This window comes from Mustela nigripes, chromosome 2 (assembly GCF_022355385.1).
Source record: "Mustela nigripes isolate SB6536 chromosome 2, MUSNIG.SB6536, whole genome shotgun sequence".
NCBI lineage: Eukaryota > Metazoa > Chordata > Mammalia > Carnivora > Mustelidae > Mustela > Mustela nigripes.
The window spans coordinates 15,410,658-15,419,675 of record NC_081558.1 but is presented as its reverse complement, the minus strand read 5'-3'; the positions used below and the strand labels follow the sequence as shown (position 1 = coordinate 15,419,675).

At 49.9% G+C, this 9,018-nt stretch overlaps 1 long non-coding RNA gene across 1 annotated transcript; it reads left to right on the top strand.

Moving 5' to 3' along the window:
• Positions 1-4,137: 4,137 nt before the first annotated feature.
• On the top strand, positions 4,138-7,659 carry LOC132009772 (uncharacterized). The gene is made up of 3 exons (XR_009402056.1): positions 4,138-4,482; positions 5,148-5,281; positions 5,909-7,659. It is a non-coding gene; the product is annotated as an uncharacterized LOC132009772 (long non-coding RNA).
• The last annotated feature ends 1,359 nt before the right edge of the window (positions 7,660-9,018 follow it).

The following is a 9,018-nucleotide window of genomic DNA, read 5'->3' as shown; positions in this document are numbered from 1 at the left end:
ATTTATTTGAAAGTGAAAGAACCTTTGGGAGCAGTTGGGAGTGGCAAAGGGAGAGGGAGAACCAGACTTCCCACTGAGCAGGGAGCCCAATCAGATCCAGGGCTCGATTTCAGGACCCAGGGACAATGACCCAAGCCAAAGGCAAACGCTTAACCAACTGAGCCACCCAGTCACCTTTTGTTTTGTTTTGGTATTTTTAAGATTTTATTTATTTATTTGAGAGAGAGAGAAAGAGAGCACACAAAGGGAGAGGAAGAAGCAGACTCCTCACACAGTAGGAACCCAACATAGGGCTCAATCCCAGGACCGTGGAATCATGACATGAGCCAAAGACAGATGCTTTACACACTGAGCCACCCGGGCACCCCCAAGGGAAAAAGCGATTTATTTTAAGTGTAAGGGGATCCCCCTCATGGGGCAACCTCCAAAGGTCTAAACAGTCTTGTCTCCTTACCCAGTAAGAGAGACTGAATTGGTTAAGCTGGGACTTAGGTTCACCCTACAGTGCTAGAGTGTAAGACTCCTGAGCGCAGGTATATGGTCTTTGTTCACCTCTGTGTCCCTAGGAAAGTCAAAAAATGGGATGCAATGGAGCATCTGGGTGGCTCAGTCATTAAGCGTCTGCCTTTAGCCCAGGTCATGATCCCAGGGTCCTGGGATCGAGTCCTGCATAAAGCTCCCTGCTCGGCAGGAAGCCTGCTTCTCCCTCTTCCACTCCTCCTGCTTGTGTTCCCTCTCAATATATCTCTGTCAAAGAAATAAATAAAATCTCTGTTTAAAAAGGGAGGGGGGAGATGTGAAGGGATGATGTATGTACACTGAAGACCCAGTCTGATGAGGACTGTGGACAAAAGGACATGAGGGAACATTTAGGGATGATAGGGGTGGCGGTTTCTCTGGGAGCAATTGTTTGTCAAATCTGATCAGCAGTACACTTCGACTGTGTACGTTTAAAGGTAGGTCAATTACATCTCAATAAAATTGACTTAGGAAAAAAAAACACTAATTAAGATTTCCAGTATTTTAAAGACAGTCTGTGACTCATGCTAAGCAATGCCTGGTCTACAGAGGCCAGACTTTATTCTCTTGCTATTTTCAGAGCTTCTATTTGAAATGCAAAGACTTACCTATGGACACAAACACTTTGGGTGACCTAGTGACAGCAGAAGTCTTTCCTTACAGAATCACTTTTTTTTTTTAAGATTTTATTTATTTATCTGATGGAGAGAGAGACTGCACAAGCAGGGGGACCGGCAGGCAGAGGCAGAGGGAGAAGCAGGCTCCCCGCCAAGCACTGAGCCTGATGTGGGACTCAACCCCAGGATCCTGGGATCATGACCCAAGCTGAAGGCAGAGGCTTAACCAACTGAGCCACCCAGCTGCCCACAGAATCACTTTTAGGAACAACAGCAAAAGGGGTGCTCAGTGGGTTGGGCCTCTACCTTCAGGTTAGGTCATGATCTCGGGGTCCTAGGATCGAACCCCACATTGGGCTCCCCACTCAGTGGGGAGCCTGCTTCCCCCTCTCTCTCTGCCTGCCTCTGCCTACTTGTGATTTCTCTCTCTGTCAGATAAATAAATAAAATCTTAAAAAAAAAAAAAAAGAACAACAACAACAACAAAAAAAAACACCTAACATTTATCATTTGGTATTAGCTGAATAATTGCCCTTCATTTCTGCTGGCAAAAATAAAAACAAACAAACAAACAAAAAAAGAATTGTGAAAGTTATAATTAGGATGAATGGTCAAGATTATCCGGCGACCAGCCCATTCATTTTACAGATGCAGAAACTGAGGCCTCGCTGAAGGAAGGACAATGGGAAAATAACGTTCTTCAGAGGAGATCCTTCCAGTCAGGGATTAGATCTTTCCAGAAATCTTTCTCAATTCCTCCTGAATGGCAACCCAGTGATATTTCGGCAGATAGTCTCTCTGAGAGGCACTGGCTACAGAGATACTTCCAGTAACAAAGACAAAAGTGCCCTATACCTTTTAAAGAAACGTCTAGTGCCAAATCAGTCCAGGATACCCAGGATGAAGTTGTATCTTCAATTACGTTTTCCTTAAATAACATGGATAACAAACCCCTTTCGAGATAATGAAGTCTCTGTCTTTGGTGTTAAAAAAAAAAAATCAATCTAATTTATTTTCTCTAGGCCAGAGACATCGATTTTTGAGATAAAAATTTACACTTGCTACAGATGCTGCAAGCCGACTTCTTGCACAAAGAGATCAAGATGTTTCTATCTGTCTTCAGATCCTTGCCAAGAGTTGAGCAGTAATTGAACATGGAATCACATCTGCTTTGGTCTGCATGAAGAATTTTAGAACAGGTGGCACTAAACTGCATGCTATCTGTTCTGCTGGGTATCCAACTCAATTCAGTCATTTTGATTCACTCCTATCGAATACATACGATGTGGAAGACAGGGAGCGAAGGCTTAGCGTGGGTGGAAAAGCAGCTGCCACGTGAAGTGCTAGAAGGAAAGGTTCCCACTCGTGGCAGATGGGATGCGGAAGGGGGCTGGGGGAGGAGATTACAAACCTTAGGTGATTGCATTCATCCATTCATTCAAGGAGTGGGGCATGCTCTCTTGAGCTACTAAGACAATTCTAAACTAGACGAGGAACGTTAGGCTGAGGCTGCAGGGGCAGTAAGAAAATGTGATGAGGACTCTGCCCGTTTTCATTCAGTTTTCCCAATTTGGAGCTTTTTTTCCTAGCATTCCTCCCAAGGTAACAGAAAATGCATTGCAAGTTACTTACATTAGCAAACAAGCTACATTAATCTAAAAACCAATTAAAGCATATTGCAATGATTTCCTAGCAATATCCTTTTACTAATAACTTGCATTTTGGATGCTATAAAAAGAAATCATGCACTCTATCATGGTCCTCACGACGACCAGAGCAGCTAGAAGGTGGTAGATTCTGCACCTGTAAGAAACAGGCTCACCTCAAGCTTTAATCTTAATTCCAAACCTTTGCAGAGAGAACTACTGTTTCTTTAATAGCAAGCTAATATTGTTCTCACCTGAAGGGGAGAGGAAACCCATATTCAGGCCATCCAGAAAAAAAGTAAAAAATAAAAATACCCAAAGGCTCGCTGGAGAGGGTGGCACTCTGGAGAGTGTGGACACTTCTACAATGTTTTAGTCCCTTCTCAAGTTTCTCAGTTGACATTTCTCAAGTTCTCTTTCCCTGGTTCTTTAAGGGACCCAAACAATCAGGAAGAAGGTTTTGAAGATAATGGCTACACTAGGGATGAGCTTCTACGGAACAGATGCCCCGAGATGCTGCACAAGCGATAACGTGCGGAAAGTGGAAGGGAATCACGAGCTTCATCCCCTTGGCTGGTCAAATTCTTCCAGCAAATCCCAATGAAAGAGCTCTTGCCATAAGAGGACCACTACACATAGGACTGCTGGTGTTCAGGGGACATCTTCCTCCCAGACATCTCCAAGAGCTGCCCCCAAAATACCACCAACAACAAAAATCCCCATGCAAAGATCCTCATCTTTCCAGATCTCCCTACGTCCTGAGGTAAAGCTCTCATCCTGGGGCTGGGAGGCAAGAGCCCTGAGGCCAGACAACGCAGATCCTTTCTTCCTTCTCGCCTCCCAGGGTAGAATAAGGCAGGTCTTGAGACCTGTATCCAAACCAGCTGTCCCTGCTCTCCATCCTGCCGCCCACTTCCAAGTCGTGATTTTAAACTATGTTTGAAACGGACCAGGATGTGGACAGTTGGCGCAAAAGACACCTGGGGCCTGGGCCGCAGAGGCCCAGAAAGTGAGAGAGACCCTGAGGTTTGGAGGAGGAGACCCCGTGGGCGATGCTTAAGGGAGGGGAGGGAGCGGGAGGCCAAGGCGGAGCGAGGGCGTGGCGGGCGCGGGTGGGGCTGGACTTGTGAGGATTGGGAAATGGACGAGGCAGGGGCGTGGTGTAGGGGGGGACCTGCTGGAGAGGGGAGGGGCGGGAGCGGAGAGGAGCGAGATGGGGCGGGGGCGGGGCCTGGCAGGGCGGGGCCAAGCGAAGCCGGGTTGGGGCGGAGCCTGACGGGGGCGGAGGGCGGGGGCGTGTGGGGGCGGAGCCATGCGGGGGCGGGGGCGTGCGGGGCGGGGCCGGGTGGCGGTTGGCTGGTCTCTGCAGGCGGTTGGCGCCGTTGGTCTCGCGAAGTCGAGTCGGTTCTCTTCCCTCCGCACGCTGGCCCGCTCCGCACACTGCAGAGAACGGCCCTCCGGTGAGGGTGGGACAGCACCGCGAAGGCGGTGGGCTCCGGCCCGGCCCGGCCCGGCCCGCAAAGGGGCCTTGCACGTGGGTTTCCAGGGAGAGGGCACCGATCGGCGCGCAGAAGCCCGTCGAAGGCAGGGCTGAGGCCACAGCGGCGTGCGAGGGAGGAAACTGCCAGGACCCCCAGTCGAGGACGTGGGCGGATGGAGAACGAGCTCGTTTATCCATGAAACTGCCACGGGCTGGCCGGGTGAGTTTCTGGTAAACGTATTCACCCCCCGAGGACAGAAGAGGTTTGCTCTAGCAGACACCCCATCCAGGGTTTGGGCCCGCCTTTACCGGGGCGGGGGTGGTGGTGGTGAGCACGCATCTCCCCCGTTGGGACCCGACATCCTGCCACAGTCGAAGTCCGCAGCTCGGACGGATGGCAGTGTGCAAGGATGGCGAGGCTTCGGGCCCTGCTGCCGCGGCCCCTGCCGCTCCTCCCACGGGGCCCAGGTGGGAAGTGCAGAATTCCTTCAGGCACCTGTCTGTTCCTCGAGCTCATGGCCCCTTTCGTCTCCTTCCTCCTTAAAAGCGTGTTTTCCGGGGCGCCTGGGTGGCTCAGTGGGTTAAAGCCTCTGCCTTCGGCTCAGGTCGTGATCTCAGGGTCCTGGGATCGAGTCTCACATCGGGCTCTCTGCTGGGCGAGGAGCCTGCTTCCTCCTCTCTCTCTCTCTGCCTGCCTCTCTGCCTACTTGTGATCTCTCTCTCTCTCTCTGTCAAATAAATAAATAAAATCTTTAAAAAAAAAAAAAAAAAAGCGTGTTTTCCTAAAGGCTTCCCCCTCACTCGTTGGAAGTTGGGCTGTTGATTTTGGCCTCTTGAGTCTCTGGAAGGCCACCCTCATTACTGATCTGTTGTTTCTCTTGAAAGGCCTGTGTATTTTCTAAATTGGTGGCTGCTTGGAGAACCCAAGGTGGAGTCTTGAGAGAATATGATAAAGGCTGCTGTTGAGGCTGGGCCGCAGGCATCTGCTCTGGAGTCTAGCTTCCTTCTGACACATAAAGGTAAGGGGAACGCTTGCCCATCTGGGGCCCCCGCTTCAGCTGGCATTCAGAGGTGGATTTTGAACTCCATTCCCAGGGACAGATGTCCCTCTCCTCTTCTCCCTGACCCCTCCCTGGGTGCTTCTCTGCCCAATCTTGCCAGCCCCACACCATTTCCTCCCCACATCTATTTTCCCTTGGCTGAGTGATACTTCAAGGGCAGAGGATTCCCAGCGGGGATGAACTTGGCCTGCCTCCAAGGTTCCATGTGCAGCTTTGTTTCCCTCTGATGTTCTTAACTATTCTCTCTCCCTGAGATGATCCGACTTTCCCCATCATGTTCTCGGTACCTTCCACCTTTCCCTCACCCTGCCAGTTTCTCCCATCCACAAGCAAGCACTTTTTGTATGTTGGCCATTGGTCTCAGCTTGTTCTCGTCCTTGACTTGTTTAAGACTTACTTTGCAGGTCTGTGAGGGACACATGGAGCTCCCATTTTGTATGCCACAGAGCCACTAGTTAGAATGAGAACTGGAGTCAGGAAATTCATCTATACCTCTGCTATGTGTATGAAACCTTTTTTTTTCTTTTTTTTTACTTTTTTTTGGTCATTGTCTTGACTTCAGTTTCTTCTCTCTCTCTCTCATAGGATGGATCCAGCACCTTGGAAACAGGCCCGGGAGCTGAAGTCCCAGGACAGGCCAGAACCTGGCCACATGTGGACCACCTGTCTCTGTCCATAGGCAAAGACCACCAGGAACAAAGTTGGATTTACTGATTTGTTGCAATGAGGGAGACTGCATACCTGTCTCTATGAGTCCAGGGACATCTCAGTCCAAAGGTGTTACAAAGAACTTACAATAGAACTTGTGTGAGGTACCGTGGGGGCAGTTTCAAGGAAGCAGGATCAATTCTATGATCAGGTATCTCAATTTTTATATAGAACGTGAAACAAAAGCAGCAGAGCTTAAGCTGTGGTTGGTAAAGAGACAGCCTTCACTTGTGTTAGCTTGGGGTGGGGAACGTTGGTTTTTATGGTTTACATAGTGGCCATGATATTGTCTGCCCTCAGACATGACCACGGAATGGTCCTGTATTGTCAGACTTTGGGATCTGTGAGACTGGCTTTGTTCCACAGCAGAACTTCACAGTCTAGCTGTGAGCCCCTGGCTGGTCTGAGCCTGCTGCCATGGACTGTTTTCTCTTTCTCACTGCAAAGGCAAAGCCTTGACCCTCAACTTGCAACCTTCTCTCCTAGTCTCATATCTTCATGGTGGGATAGCGATCATCCCACTGGAAGAGGAAGAACGGATGGTTGAGAATAAGGAGAGAGATTTGTGGGAGGTAGACTAGGGAGGGAATAGCAGCTTAGCTTAAAATATCCATATCTCTGTCACCTGTACAGATCCAGGGTTCCCTTCCTCTCTCAGGATAGAATGGGATTCCAGAGCCATGTTGGCAGGGGTGGGGCAGGAAGCAGGGTGGGAGGGATTAGGATATGATTGCTGAGCAGGTGATTTCTGAATTACTGAAAGAAGGTCCCAGTAAAGGGGTGGGGAAGGCAATAAGAAGTGGTCATTCTTAGCACAGATAATCCTCACTTAGAAATACAATCCACTCCCTTAGGAAACCGAGGTAGTGTGATCATACAACCCAATTTTCTGGTACATCCAGTTATAATACCTTTATTGTAACTATTCGATTACCTGGGATATAGTTTTGCTACAAACGATCTGGGTTTATACAAATCAATTTTGGTAGTGAAGGGAATCCATTACTTGTCTGATCCTCTGAGGAACAGACAGCAAAATGGGATTAGACATGCAAGAGGGTTATTTGGGGAAACACCTGTGAGGAAGCAAGGGTTTGAGGGAGCAGGAACAGGCAGGGGGAGCCTTCCGACCTATCAGCCCAGCCCTCCTGCTGAAGCAGGGAGGGAGAGGAGGACGGAGGGGAAGAAGCACAGGCCACAGGCTGCAGGGCAGTTCTGAGAAAATCTTGGCCAGGCCGCTGGGGTCTCCCGAGACTGAACTTCCCCATTAGAAGAGTCCCCATCATTGGGTGGGAACCGTGTGGCACCGGGGACCCCTGCTGTACCCCTGCTGTGCCCCTGCCGTGCTCCTGCCGTGCTCAGTCATTGCCCAGAGGCGGCCAGGGGGGTGCCTGGCCTCCTGTCCCTTGGGAGGGCGGGGGGTGGCAGTTGAGGCTGTCAGTCTGCTCTGCTTCTTGCCACTTGCTCTCTTGTCGCCATCGGAGCCACACCCTGGGGAGGGGGGCACACGAGGCTTCAATTGGCAGCACCCCCAAGTCAAAATGGAACCCAGTTTAAATCCTCCTAGAAGCAGGGGCCAAGATGGGATTAGACAGGCAACAGCTTTATTGAGGGAGATGCCGTGAGGATAAAAGGGGGCAAGGGGTGGGGGGGGGGAAACCTAAGCAAATGTGACACAACCTGTGCACTACTGGTGAAGGTGAAGAAATAAACTCACAGAAGAGTGTTTCCTTTAAAACCCTCTGTAAAAAAAAAACAAAAAACAAAAAAACAAAACCGTGAAGTCATGTGTGCTGAATATGGACTTGGGAAATACGCTTTTTAAGACCCTGAATTCAGAGCATCAGACAAATAGGATACAGCTCAACTATCTTTTGCATGGTTCTTTTCTGTGAGGGCTTCGCCGGGACCCTCTTCACTCACTGCTTCCTCGCCTCTCCATGGTGGGGAGAGGGTGATTTTGCCCCCGCAAAGGACACACAGCAATGTCTGTGGCCATCTGGGCTGTCACAGCTGGAACCGGCCCTGCGGGCATCTAGTGGGTGGGTGTCAGGGATGCTGATGTTCGGCAATGCACAGAACAGCCCCCACAGCAAAGGGTTATCCGGCCCCAGATGTCAGTAGTGCTAAGGCTGAGAAACTGCCCTGCCAGTCCTCTTCACCCTCTTGCAAGGAAGCCAGCAACATGAGCTTCGTGGGGAGACCCCAGAGTCCAGGACCTCCTGGATGGAGGTGTCCCACCACCACCCCGCCCCCTGAATCAGGCTCAGTCAATAAAGCTGCAGACAGCCAGAGACCTACCAGGAGACTGGGCAACAGAGCTAGAGCAACCTGCAGAAGGCCAACCAGCGCTTGCTATTTCAATAAGTTTTGTTTAATGAAGTTCCCAGACCCTTAAAAGTTATTTCCAAAGGTGTAACTAAAGCATGTGAGACGCCTTATATAAGTTACGGAAACTCATGGCAGAAAGTAAAATGCCTGAGCCCTTGATCCCAAGCAATATGTTTTATATGCTGTCATCTGAGACATACCCACGCCCACCCTGACATTCTGTCAGTTGCATTTAGAATGGAATTTGAAACTTGCCCAGCCCATCTTGCTGAAAATCAACTGAGTCTGGGGGACTCTCACTAGAAATTTTTCCTGTAAACACTAGCTGGAAAACATGGAGATCGCTTTTTCTCCTTCCGGTTGACCCCAAGTGTTTGTGTTTTTTGTCCCAGCCAATAGGACAAGCAGCACCAGGGAAACTCCGGGGTCAGCAGTTCTTAGGAACCTTGCCATTGGGAGAATGGAACCCCACATTCCCATGTGTGTTCACTTAGTCTTTATTAAGGGAATGTGCTAGCACTTAACCCCAGAGATCCAGGTGACTTTGCCCTCCGACTGCAGGGCATGGACATAAAAATGTCAACATGTGTTCGTGTACTTCAGCCCCCATCCAGGCTGCCCTGTCAGTTGCAGAGGGAGTCTGACCAGACTGCATG